Here is a 14,020-nt window from a genome sequence, read left to right on the forward strand (position 1 = left end):
ACGTAAACATAACATACATCAAGACTTTCTTGTAGTCAGGCTCGTCCTCCTTGTTTCCTTGTAGGAAATAAAGAATATACATCTAAATAAATAGCACAGTTCTTGTAAACTTTTATGCACGTTAGTTGTAAATAAGCTAGAAAATGAAACTTCCTGGCAGATTAAAACTGTGTGCCCGACCGAGACTCGAACTCGGGACCTTTGCCTTTTGCGGGCAAGTGCTCTACCAACTGAGCTACCGAAGCACGACTCACGCCCGGTCCTCACAGCTTTACTTCTGCCAGTATCTCGTCTCCTACCTTCCAAACTTTACACAAGCTCTCCTGCGAACCATGCAGAACTAGCACTCCTGAAAGAAAGGATACTGCGGAGACATGGCTTAGCCACAGGCTGGGGGATGTTTCCAGAATGAGATTTTCACTCTGCAGCGGTTCGCAGGAGAGCTTCTGTAAAGTTTGGAAGGTAGGAGACGAGGTACTGGCAGAAGTGAAGCTGTGGGGACCGGGCGTCAGTCGTGCTTCGGTAGCTCAGTTGGTAGAGCACTTTCCCGCGAAAGGCAAAGGTCCCGAGTTAGAGTCTCGGTCGGGCACACAGTTTTAATCTGCCAGGAAGTTTCATTTCAGCGCACACTCCGCTGCAGAGTGAAAATCTCATTCTGGAAGCTAGAAAACAGTAATGTCATGTCACCTCAAGCTGGCTTCTCCGACTCCAGGTTCCCTGTCTCAAATTGTTCAGTGCAATATTCTCTGTGTCTTGTTAAAGGATGTAAATAAATTCTCTTTATAGATGTTGAGGACAGGTTCCTTACACCAAAAAAAGAAAAAATGTCTAGCAAACATGGGCTCTAAAATGCATACTTTAAGAGCTGTGCACTCTTATTCAGTACAAGAGATTTGTAATAGTAGCGAAGATGAGCAAGTGCTCCCAGCATTTTACAGCCCATGTTCACTAGACTTTTTTTTTCTTGTTTTGGTGTAAGGAATCTGTCCTCAAAGTCTTTAGCAGTGCGGTCCGGCGATAAGACGAGCTCATTGTAATATACATCATAACTTTACGACAACTACTGCAAAAGTTACGAATTTTTATCCTTACAAATATTTTGGCAAGCAATATGTTATTAATAACTAAAAACGACTTGGAGTTATCATAGAATATGAGAATGAAATGAAAACTGAACGTGTCAGTAAGCACAAGAGGAGCCCGCAATTCAAATATTTTAGCTGTTAACATTATAGCCATGCTATAGATAGATTCACGAAAAAATTTCTAGTCTAAACATACAATTTCGATTGAACATAGATTTTGCCAGTTAATATAGTCATACGATATTTCAGTAGACAACATTAGGTACTTGATAACGCCTATATTCGAAGAAATATAATATCACTGAAATAAACTCTCGCCGATTATCGAATACCGCCATTAATGCTGGCTTACAGTCAAATCTGCAAATACACAAGTACCCAGAAAACAAATTATGAAACAAGTAAAGGATATATTACAAGTAACCAAATCTGAGTGTCAAAACATGGAATAGCCATTTTAATTCCAATAACGAACCAAATGATGAAAGTTACGAATCGTGCAATTATATTAAAGCAGAAATTAAATTACATTTTGAAATTTTATATCACATCCGAAAGCTTTGGAGACAGAGACAGTGAAACACTGCCTAGTTTTCGTCAAATCTATCCCAAGTAGAAAATGTACAAATCCGAAGTGTGTAAACTGCGTAGTAATTTTTGGATTGAGAAACATATTGAATCACCGAAATTGTTCACACCAAAATTCCTTTTATAATTTGTTATTCCTGATACTGAACATTAAACTTAGATAGCTGACTCCTGAAAAATAAAAAACTTCAACACACGGGGTTGACGAAGAGATTGAAAAAAAAAAAAAAAACACACACACACACACACACACACACACTAGTCAAATTAAGGATACCAGTGTCAACACAACATATAAATTAATTCCCACATAAAAGAGTACCAATAACAAGTGTAAGATTTCTGCACAACCCATATATTGCCTCAAAAATCTATAAACAAAAACCAGAACAGCAACTTCAATTTGAACCACAAGATTTTGCAAGGTCTTTGACTGCTCGAAGCAGACGCTTCCCTTCATAGTCATGTATGCTAGGAAGCAGACATCTTTTAATCTCTATGAACTATTATATCATCAGAATTATATATGAAAATATCTGTCAACTGTGAATGTGTAGGTGCATCTGAATCGGAGATTAAATCATCAGTCAAAATAACATCATGAGCAAGACTGTTTATTTAAAGAGAATATCAAATATAAACCTGGTATCAGGATCTGTTATACAGACTTGCACAAGAAGAAGCAATGTGAGAGATCACCATCAAGACTTAGACTTCATCAAGTTAAATGCAATCAATCTATTAAAATACACTCCTGGAAATTGAAATAAGAACACCGTGAATTCATTGTCCCAGGAAGGGGAAACTTTATTGACACATTCCTGGGGTCAGATACATCACATGATCACACTGACAGAACCACAGGCACATAGACACAGGCAACAGAGCATGCACAATGTCGGCTCTAGTACAGTGTATATCCACCCTTCGCAGCAATTCAGGCTGCTATTCTCCCATGGAGACGATCGTAGAGATGCTGGATGTAGTCCTGTGGAACGGCTTGCCATGCCATTTCCACCTGGCGCCTCAGTTGGACCAGCGTTCGTGCTGGACGTGCAGACCGCGTGAGACGACGCTTCATCCAGTCCCAAACATGCCCAATGGGGACAGGTCCGGAGATCTTGCTGGCCAGGGTAGTTGACTTACACCTTCTAGAGCACGTTGGGTGGCACGGGATACATGCGGACGTGCATTGTCCTGTTGGAACCGCAAGTTCCCTTGCCGGTCTGGGAATGGTAGAACGATGGGTTCGATGACGGTTTGGATGTACCGTGCACTATTCAGTGTCCCCTCGACGATCACCAGTGGTGTACGGCCAGTGTAGGAGATCGCTCCCCACACCATGATGCCGGGTGTTGGCCCTGTGTGCCTCGGTCGTATGCAGTCCTGATTGTGGCGCTCACCTACACGGCGCCAAACACGCATACGACCATCATTGGCACCAAGGCAGAAGCGACTCTCATCGCTGAAGACGACACGTCTCCATTCGTCCCTCCATTCACGCCTGTCGCGACACCACTGGAGGCGGGCTGCACGATGTTGGGGCGTGAGCGGAAGACGGCCTAACGGTGTGCGGGACCGTAGCCCAGCTTCATGGAGACGGTTGCGAATGGTCCTCGCCGATACCCCAGGAGCAACAGTGTCCCTAATTTGCTGGGAAGTGGCGGTGCGGTCCCCTACGGCACTGCGTAGGATCCTACGGTCTTGGCGTGCATCCGTGCGTCGCTGCGGTCCGGTCCCAGGTCGACGGGCACGTGCACCTTCCGCCGACCACTGGCGACAACATCGATGTACTGTGGAGACCTCACGCCCCACGTGTTGAGCAATTCGGCGGTACGTCCACCCGGCCTCCCGCATGCCCACTATACGCCCTCGCTCAAAGTCCGTCAACTGCACATACGGTTCACGTCCACGCTGTCGCGGCATGCTACCAGTGTTAAAGACTGCGATGGAGCTCCGTATGCCACGGCAAACTGGCTGACACTGTCGGCGGCGGTGCACAAATGCTGCGCAGCTAGCGCCATTCGACGGCCAACACCGCGGTTCCTGGTGTGTCCGCTGTGCCGTGCGTGTGATCATTGCTTGTACAGAACTCTCGCAGTGTCCGGAGCAAGTATGGTGGGTCTGACACACCGGTGTCAATGTGTTCTTTTTTTCATTTCCAGGAGTGTAGTTAAGAGTGGACGAAAATTCAACTATTTTTCTCATTCCCTACAGTGTTAAGACAAGCTTACAATTTTTATAGAAAGTTAGAGCCGGTTTTTTGTCTACATGATTACGTACATCTGTCGTTACTCTGAGTCATCCACTACTTGCATAATGTGAAGGCAGCTTGCGTTACCCATCTCCTTTCCTAATATTCCGAGATGATGAATAATCGAAGATAAAGCTTATTTAATGGTTTACTGATTATGCGAATGGTGCACTCTACGTAAAATGTAAAGCCACAAATGAATAGGGTGCTCGCCACGTTTATTTTTGTAAGTTTATGTAACACACTTCTCATATGCAATGAACTCACCCACTCCGTTCTCCGCGACACCATTACAAATCATTTTATATACTCTGTATACGTGACAATAGACTTAATTTTTGACTGATGGTCGTTATTAAACTTTAATTCAGTAGTAAGGGCGCGAGTAGGAGTGCAAGTGGTCTTTCTTTGGTGGCAACGGTTCTGTTAAGTTCGCACCAGTTACCACTAACTTTTTCCTGATTCAAACCACTGGACTTATCGTAATTTAACTGAGCTAAAACTTACGCTTTAACATTGTACAGGTCTTAGAACGTTCTGAACGCAGTTTCAGTGGCTGATTTTGAGATGCTTGTGCGAACTTCAACTTTGCGCTTGCGACAATCGAGACAGTAGTGAACTTAGAACATTTTCCTGCATTTTCTGTAAGTCGCTGCTCATGATGAACACGATTGTTTGTTTTGACAGGTTACCTAGAGTACAGGTCGTCAAACATTCCTCAAGAGCCAATACTGAGATTGTGCAGCAACACTTCGGGCCTTATCTTGTTACCATTTCGTAGCCTACATAAATTACCATGTCTTCAGTCCCCAGTGAACTAGCAATACTACAGGCCTAATAAGTTGGCCGTCGACTTCAAAGCCCTGACCGTCAGAAGTCGGCACCATTCGGAATACTTTGTTTTTTTTTTTCTTTTTGTTGTGGTTTTAGGGCGCACAACGTCAACGGTCATTAGCGCCCAGACTACTTTAGGAATGCACCGCGAGTCACAAGTTTAAAACAGCAACGAAACGGAAAACACGATGAAAGACATACTGACAGGCATAGGATTAAAAAGAAAACAGCATAATGAAATGTCCTTTGAGAGGGTTGTCAAATTGATAAAATGAAGAACGCGAGCAGCTGCTCGTGGGTCATCCGCTAAAATGGCTTCTACAGTACATGGCAGGCCAAGATCGAGACGCAGGGTGTTAAAATCCGGACACGACGTTAAAATGTGGCGGACCGTCAGCAATTGCCCACATGGGCAGAACGGCGCCGGCGCAGCCGTCAGCAGATGGCGATGGCTGAACCGGCAGTAGCCAATTCGCAACCGGGCCAAAACTACCTCCTCCCGCCGAGAAGGGCGTGAGGAGGACGTCCAAGGCACGGGAAGAGCTTTCAAGGCCCGAAGCTTGTTGTCTGGAAGTGCAGCCCAATCGGCATGCCACAGCGATACAATGCGCCGACAAATTACCCTGCTACAATCTGACGAAGGGACACAACAAGAAGCTGTCCGAGGCTGGAGGACCGCAGCCTTGGCCGCGGCATCTGCAGCTTCGTTCCCAGGGATACCGACATGGCCAGGAACCCACATAAAGCTAACCGGAGAACCGACGTCCACCAGCTGCTGAAGAGAGCGTTGGATCCGGTGCACGAAAGGGTGAACCGGGTACGGATCACCGAGGCTCTGGATAGCGCTCAGGGAATCGGAGCAGATGACATATGCAGAATGTCGGTGGCGGCAGATGTAAAGGACAGCCTGGTAGAGGGCAAAGAGCTCAGCTGTGAAGACCGAACAATGGCCATGGAGCCGATATTGGAAACTTTGTGCCCCGACAATAAAAGAACACCCGACCCCGTCATTGGTCTTAGAGCCATCTGTATAAATGAAGGTCATATTAATGAACTTCGAACGAAGTTCGACAAAACGGGAGTGGTAGACTGAACCGGGGGTAACCTCCTTCGGGAGCGAGCAGAGGTCAAGGTGGACGCGAACCTGAGCCTGGAGCCAAGGTGGCGTGTGGCTCTCGCCCACTCGAAAGGTGGCAGGGAGTGAAAAATTAAGGTGTTGAAGGAGGCGACGAAAGCGAACTCCAGGGGGTAGCAGGGCGGAGACATACAACCCGTACTGACTGTCGAGAGAGTCATCAAAAAAGGAACGATAAGACGGGTGGTCGGGCATTGCCAGTAGCCGACAGGCATACCGACAAAGCAGTATATCGCGCCGGTAGGTGAGTGGCAACTCACCAGCGTCAGCATGAAGACTCTCGACGGGACTAGTATAAAACGCTCCGATCGCAAGTCGTAAACCCCGATGTTGTATGGAGTTGAGGCGGCGTAAGATGGATGGCCGTGCAGAGGAGTATACGAAGCTCCCATAATCCAGCTTGGAGCGGACGATCGACCGATATAGGCGAAGTAGGACGGTTCGATCCGCTCCCCACGACATACCACTGAGAACACGGAGGACATTGAGAGAACGGGTACAACGGGCAGCCAAATAAGACACATGTGGAGACCAACTAAGTTTCCTGTCAAATGTAAGACCTAAAAATTTTGTTGTCTCCACGAATGGGAGAGCAACGGGACCGAGTCGTAAGGACGGTGGGAGAAACTCTTTGTAGCGCCAGAAGTTAATACAGACCGTCTTCTCGGCAGAAAAACGGAAGCCATTGGCGACACTCCAGGAGTAAAGACGGTCAAGAGAACGCTGAAGACAGCGCTCCAGGAAACACGTACGCTGCGCGCTGCAATAGATGGTAAAATCGTCCACGAAAAGGGAGCCTGATACATCAGCTGGGAGGCAATCCATTATTAGATTGATCACTATGGCGAAGAGAGCGACGCTCAAAACTGAGCCCTGTGGCACCCCATTCTCCTGGCGAAAGGTGTGTGACAGGACAGAACCCACACGTACCCTGGACTGTCGATCCATTAAAAAGGAACGAATAAAAAGAGGGAGGCGACCGCGAAGGCCCCATGTATGCATGGTGCGGAGAATGCCCGCCCTCCAACAGGTGTCGTAAGCCTTCTCCAAATCAAAGAACACAGCCGCGGTCGGGCGCTTCCGCAAGAAGTTATTCATAATGAAGGTCGACAAGGTAACCAGATGGTCAACAGCAGACCGGCGCCTACGAAATCCACATTGTACATTGGTAAGGAGGCGTCGAGACTCGAGCAGCCAAACCAATCGAGAGTTAACCATTCGCTCCATCACTTTACAGACACAGCTGGTAAGCGAGATGGGTCGATAACTGGAAGGCAAGTGCTTGTCCTTCCCCGGCTTAGGAATCGGGACAACAATAGACTCGCGCCAGCATGCGGGAACATGTCCCTCAATCCAGATGCGATTGTAAGTACGAAGAAGAAAACCTTTACCCGCAGGAGAAAGGTTCTTCAGCATCTGAATATGAATAGAATCAGGCCCTGGAGCGGAGGACCGTGATCGGCCAAGTGCGTTTTCGAGTTCCCGCATGGTGAATGGGGCATTATAACTTTCACGATTCGAGGAGCGGAAGTTAGGTGGCCTAGCCTCCTCTGCCTGTTTGCGGGGGAGGAAGGCAGGGTGGTAATGAGCGGAGCTCGAAACCTCTGCGAAAAAGCGGCCGAAGGCATTGGAGACAGCCTCAGGGGCCACAAGGACGTCATTCGCGACCGTCAAGCCAGAAACTAGTGAGTGGACCTTAGTGCCAGATAGCAGGCGCAGGCTACCCCAAACAACAGAAGAAGGAGTTAAACTGTTGAAGGTGCTTGTGAAAGCAGCCCAGCTGGCTTTCTTGCTTTCTTTAATAATACGACGACACTGTGCACGTAATCGTTTATAATTGATACAATTCGCCACTGTAGGGTGGCGTTTAAAGATGCGTAAAGCACGTCGACGAGCACGTAAAGCGTCTCTACATGCTGCGGTCCACCAGGGGACCGGTACGCGACGTGGAGAAGAAGTAGGGTGAGGGATGGAATATTCAGCAGCAGTGAGAATGACTTACGTGAGGTGTGCGACCTGACTATCGCAGCTTGGGAATGTTTGATCCTGAAAGGTCGCCCTGGAAGAGAAGAGCCCCCAGTCTGCTTTGGAGATGTTCCAACTAGATGAGCACGGAGAGGGGGTATGCTGCAGGAGATGGATAACACACGGGAAGTGGTCGCTCGAATATGTATCAGAAAGTGCATACCACTCGAACCGGCGTGCAAGTTGGGGAGTACATATAGAGAGATCTAAATGGGAATAGGTGTGAGATGTGTCCGAAAGAAAAGTAGGGGCGCCAGTATTGAGGCAGACAAGATTGAGCTGGTTGAAAAGGTCTGCTAACAGGGAGCCCCTCGGGCAGGATGCTGGAGAGCCCCAAAGGGGATGGTGGGCGTTGAAGTCTCCAGTTAACAAAAATGGTGCAGGTAGCTGAGCAATAAGTTGCATCATGTCTGCCCTGGTAACGGCAGACGACGATGGAGTGTAAACGGTACAAATGGAAAATGTAAAAGTGGGGAGAGTAATGCGGTTGGCAACTGCCTACAGGCCGGTGTGCAACGTGATGGGATCGTAGTAAATATCATCCCGGACCAGCAACATAACCCCTCCATGAGCTGGGATACCTACCACAGGGGGTAGGTCAAAACGCACAGAGGTGTAGTGTGCCAAGGCAATTTTATCGCATGGGCGTAGGTTCATTTCCTGGAGGGCTACGACGAGCGGACGGTGCAAGCGGAGCAGCAACTTCAAGTCCTCTCGGTTGGAGCGAATGCTGCGAATATTCCAGTGAATAAGTGCCATCGTAAGGAAAAAAAAAAAAAAAGGGAAGATGAAAGGGGGGGTCACCTCGAAGGCCGCTGAGGGCCTGGCTTCGAGCGAGCACTGCCGCCGCTATCAGTAGGCGGACAGTCAGCGTCCATTGGGTCTATAGGTTCATCGGCCATCTTGGGAAGATGGCCGGGAGGGGGAGCTTCCTCCGCCGGTGAACGGCCAGATGTTCGGCTACCAGCGGTGCGGCCAGGCGAGACGGATGACGGCCTGGGGCGGCAACCGCTGGGTGGCGCAGGAGAAGAAATGCGCCGTGGCGGAGAAGGAGAACTGTGCTTCCTATTAGCCTTCTTGGAAGTTCGTTTGGTGGAAGTACCGGTCGAAGGCTGGGAGGTCGAGGTACGTAGGAAGTCTGCACGGGACGGTTCCTTCTTGAAGGTCTGTGCATCTGACTTCTGGGTCTTCGTCTTAGCAGAAGCTGATGAAGGGGCTGGTGTCTGTGGGGTGATGGGAGGAAGAGGAGACGTCGACCGCGCGATCTTAGCACTGGCCGAACGGACGACCGTGGTGCTGAAGGTCAGATCGCATGTCTGGGTTGCCACCTCCCTGGTAGTCCGAGGAGAGGCGAGGACAGTACTGTATTTCCCCGCTGGGAGCAGCGTGGGCTTCCTACTAGCCAATAGCTTGCGAGCAGCCGAGGTGGACACTTTCTCTTTGACCTGGATTTCTTGGATACAGCGTTCTTCCTTATAGACAGGACAGTCGCGGGAGGATGCGGCATGGTCACCCTGACAGTTCACACAACGAGGAGACGGAGGTGGACAGTCACCCTCATGGGCATCCCTGCCACAAGTGACACATTTAGCCGCATTGGAACAAGACTGGCGAGTGTGACTGAAACGCTGACACTGGTAGCAGCGCGTAGGTGTCGGGACATAGGGGCGAACAGAAATAACCTCGTAGCCCGCTTTGATGCGCGATGGCAGCTGAACACTATCGAAGGTCAAGAAAAGTGTGCGGGTCGGTACAAGGTCATTGTTGACCTTTTTCATGACCCTATGGACAGCCGTCACGCCCTGCTCAGCGAGGAAAGATTGAATCTCCTCGTCAGTCAAGCCGTCGAGGGATCTAGTATAGACCACACCACGAGACGAATTCAAAGTTCGGTGAGCCTCCACCCGGACAGGGAATGTGTACAGGAGTGTGGCCCGAAGCAGTTTTTGTGCCTGAAAGGCGCTCTCAGTTTCGAGTAATAAGGTACCGTTACGCAACCTGGTACAAGATTTGACAGATCCGGCTATGGCATCGACGCCCTTCTGGATAACGAAAGGGTTGACAGAGGAAAAATTCTTTCCGTCCTCAGATCGAGAAACGATGAGGAACTGTGGGGCAGGCGGTAGTACTTTTGTCACTGGTAGCTGGTCACGTTTCCGTTTTTGGGCAGAAGTCGAGAGAGATGGAGTGAAATCCATTGCGGAGGAATCCCCCATGATTGCCAGCGTCTCCGATGGCGCGCTCCTTCCTTGTGGGGACCCTCTCAGAGGGCACTCCCGCCTTAGGTGAATGTTTACACCTCAGGTCACACCTCCCGAGAAACAGACGGAGGGACCAATCGGCATGGTCAGAAGGTATCAGCTCAGGCAATCACTCCTCCCCGGGCCTGGCCTTTACCAGGGGGTACGCGCGTGCCTTACATGTCTACCCAGGGCGGGGAATTACGCGTTACCCCGTCACCGGCTACGCGTGCGAACGCGTGGGTCGGCCTTCAGGCGCGCACAGGGAGGAAGGAAGAAGAGGAAAAAGGAGAGAGAGAGGGAGAGGGAGAGGGAGAGAGAGAGAGAGAGAGAGAGAGAGAGAGAGAGGACAGTGTCTCAAACGCCGAGGCGGAGACCAGAGAAGGCAAGGAGAAGAAGGCAATGAGAAGGCAAGGAGAAGAAGGCAATGAGAAGGCAAGGAGAAGAAGGCAATGAGAAGGCAAGGAGATTATGCAGGGGAAAGAGTAAGGAAGACAGTGAGGTGGAGAAGAGCAAAGAAAGTAACCAACCAAAGGAAGGAAGAAACGAGAAGTGAAAAAGCAAAATGACCGCAAATAGAGGTCGTGGAACCGTCCGTCTCCGGACGCAGGCGCTAACTACCCCCTTGAGGGGGAGGGACTCCTTTTAGTCGCCTCTTACGACAGGCAGGAATACCTCGGGCCTATTCTTACCCCGGACCCGCAGGGGGGGGGGGGGGAATACTTTGTGTCCATTGTTCCGTTTCAGATCGCTATCACCCTTAGCAGCGACCCAGACGTTGTGACACTGTAATTGCCTGACTAACTGTTGTGTTGTGTTGTCTGTGCCAGCGGATGTTTAATTTGTTAGTAACAATAAATGTACTTATATTTAAAAGCATTATGCAGTATTAATCATTAACGTAAATGTTTGCTAAATGTTCGAGTGCCATTTTTCTTCTACTTACTGCGTTTTAAAAAAGACCGTCTCTATATTGTGCATTCACGAATCCATGTTACTTAAGGCTGAAATCTATAACTTAGCAGCTGATCGGTAAGAGGCACTGGAGGAAAAACAAGAAAGCAATCCCCTTATCATGTTCCCTCTCCCCACAAGCTTCGCTTCTAAGGTGACCGGCCAACTTTTCGCACGCCTACTGCAATTCTTGCAGTATATTTTTGATTCGACGAAGTTATCAGATACGGCCAACAGTTGAAAATGGTAGTAATTTATTCTTTACTGGTTTAGGAGTTATCCTTTTTCTGAAGGCAGTAAACATTAGCACCCGTTGCAAATCGAAATGAACATTCGATACCGCTAAAGAACCAGTATTTACCATCCGCAACTGTCGGCTGTACCTAGCTCCTTCAGCAAATAAAATTATTGTGCAGTTTCTGGCGATGAACAGCTATGTCTATGATATTAAAATCCTCAAACATTGGGAATAAGAATTTTAGATTGCCTTGTGTTTGTCGACAATTGGATTTCGACGTACATAGTCACACGCATGGAGTCGAGTGCGCGCCATTCTGACAGCAACCAGAGCTTTCGTCACATGTGGATTCTAAACTCGAAAATAATATTACTACCTCTGTAAGTATTTTGTTTACTTCTAAGCAGGAAACTACAATGAAGTTTTTGGATTCGGCTATAAGTTGCCAGATTCATATTACTGTATAATAAAATACGCCTCAGAGCCGCGGGCCGCAAGAATATTTAACTCGGGTCGCAGTTTGACGACTACTGACCTAGAGTATAGTAAAGTAACAATTCTTCTAAACATTTAATATTTTTTACAGTATTTGATATTTAATGTTTTGAGAAACGAATTCTTCATACGCGTGTTCCGTGTTTACGCTCTATAGGTGCATTTTAAAGGCTATTATTTGGTTATTAACTTCAATTTGAACTCGCACTTGTGTCAGGCCGCTATTCTCTGATTGCTGTATCAATCAACATTTTTTATATTAATAACCCGCAAAACTGCTTATAGATTATTTACTTGAGGATTGATTTATTATTTATATACAATGGTATTAAACTGCAAGTGTTTGGCCAGCCTGTATGACACACGAAGCCGAGAGCCAGCGAGTAGTCAAAGTCATGCATCTGCCTCCGCCGTTTCTGCTATTCACGTCTAACAACGTTCAAATGATGCTTCCAGAAGGCATAATTTCTGATTTAATTGGAAGGTAATGCAAGGAAGCAGCGGTGATATCATCGCACACGGTAATGCCTACTTTGCAGGTAAATCCTGCGCCAATATGTTTATCATTGGGTGCATCTGCAGATATCCATAATAATAATTACTTTGTCGTTGAAAGTTACGGAACAATGTATCACAATTTTCGTCTATTTGTATTACATTCCATCGATAGTAATTATTATGGAGGCTATCAAAAAGTTTCCTTTCGAAGGCCATACAGTCTAGAACAGGCATGCCAATTAGGCAAAATCGTCGGTGAGCTTTGAGGCAATCATCCCACCGACACACCAAGTTGAAGATGTCCAAGCAGTGCACGAACTGTCACGTCAGCTGAACAGTCCGTGGTTAACCAATTTAAAAGTGCTGGTAACAGTTGTGAAATGATATCCGAGCTGCAGATGTAGATGGTCGGCACATTGAGCAACGTTTGTAACCTGGGACTACACGTGGTGTCCTACTGCGTGTAGGTGTCTGTAACTATCTGCTGCACATCATCGTCTAATAGGAACTGTCGACCATTCGAGGCTTTTTTTAAGGGACCGGAGACACAATATCGCAAGGGGAGATTGGATTGGATTGTTTGGGGGAAGAGACCAAACGGTCTCATCGGCAATACGGAAGGACGGGGAAGGAAGTCTACCGTGCCCTTTCAAAGGAACCATCCCGGCATTTGCCTGGGGTGATTTAGGGAAATCACGGAAAATCTAAATCAGAATGGCCGGACGCGGGATTGAACCGTCGTTCTCCCGAATGCGAGTCCAGTGTGCTAACCACTGCGGCATAGGGAGAGGTCAGGACCGTAGGGTGGGTGTTCGAGTATCTTCCATTTGAGTTGACGTAATTTCTGCATTTCGAAATTTGCGATATAGGGACGTGCATTATCTAAAAGCAGCAGCACCCATTAGCACATCATTCCACAACGGCAGTTTTTGACGGACATGCTGCCCCGCACACATTCTTCATTCTGTGATGGTTGTCTACCAGTGGTTGTCCTTCGGGAACCAAGCAAAGAATAACGCCACGTCATTCCGGTTTGGAAGCGTTTGGTAATAACGTGATTATAGTTCACGTTTTCACATTTACGGCACGCACATTGGAAAGACATGAATGCCACACTTAGGGTCCTATCCCTTGTCTACAAGTCGGTGCCTATACTGTATACACCCATCGTTGCAAATACGCTGCAGTAATGTCATCGATCGTCCTCGTAATCCCATTCAGGACAGAGTGCAACTACATCCTTCCCAACGCACAGCGCCCGTGGATGCGTACATGCGTGATTGACAGCTCCAAGAGCTGAAGATGGCAACGTGCTCTTATTCCTGGTTTTTCCACAACTTTTACTTGTCCAGTACGCTTTCACTGTTCCAGCAGCTGCCTTACATCTGAGTGGTTATAATTAAACTTTCGTTCCTTGGGCTACTGTAGATGGATAAGTATTTCCCTTCGTGTGCTGAACATTATAGGAATGATACGATATTGCAGTGCCTATGTTATTCTGATTATGAGGCAAAGTCCCTTTGGACATGTATGCAAATCGGGAAATATATGAAATAAGTGACAATGACAAAAGGCAGATTGTTACTGACCGGATCGAGTATTTTGGAAACACTAAAGCGGTTCCGCTCTTCGCATGCTAGTGTCTTGAACATCCATGGAAAGTACTTTAAAGAC

General features: G+C 47.8%; 1 protein-coding gene and 1 non-coding gene across 2 annotated transcripts in view; both read right to left on the reverse strand.

The window, feature by feature from the left end:
- LOC126253167 (TWiK family of potassium channels protein 7) overlaps positions 1–14,020 on the reverse strand; it is a 490,190-nt gene that overhangs the window by 98,906 nt on the left and 377,264 nt on the right. The window lies entirely within an intron of this gene.
- On the reverse strand, positions 172–246 carry Trnal-caa (transfer RNA leucine (anticodon CAA)). The gene has a single exon. It is a non-coding gene; the product is annotated as a tRNA-Leu (tRNA).

The sequence above is a fragment of the Schistocerca nitens genome, chromosome 4 (assembly GCF_023898315.1).
Source record: "Schistocerca nitens isolate TAMUIC-IGC-003100 chromosome 4, iqSchNite1.1, whole genome shotgun sequence".
NCBI classification, from domain to species: Eukaryota; Metazoa; Arthropoda; class Insecta; order Orthoptera; family Acrididae; genus Schistocerca; species Schistocerca nitens.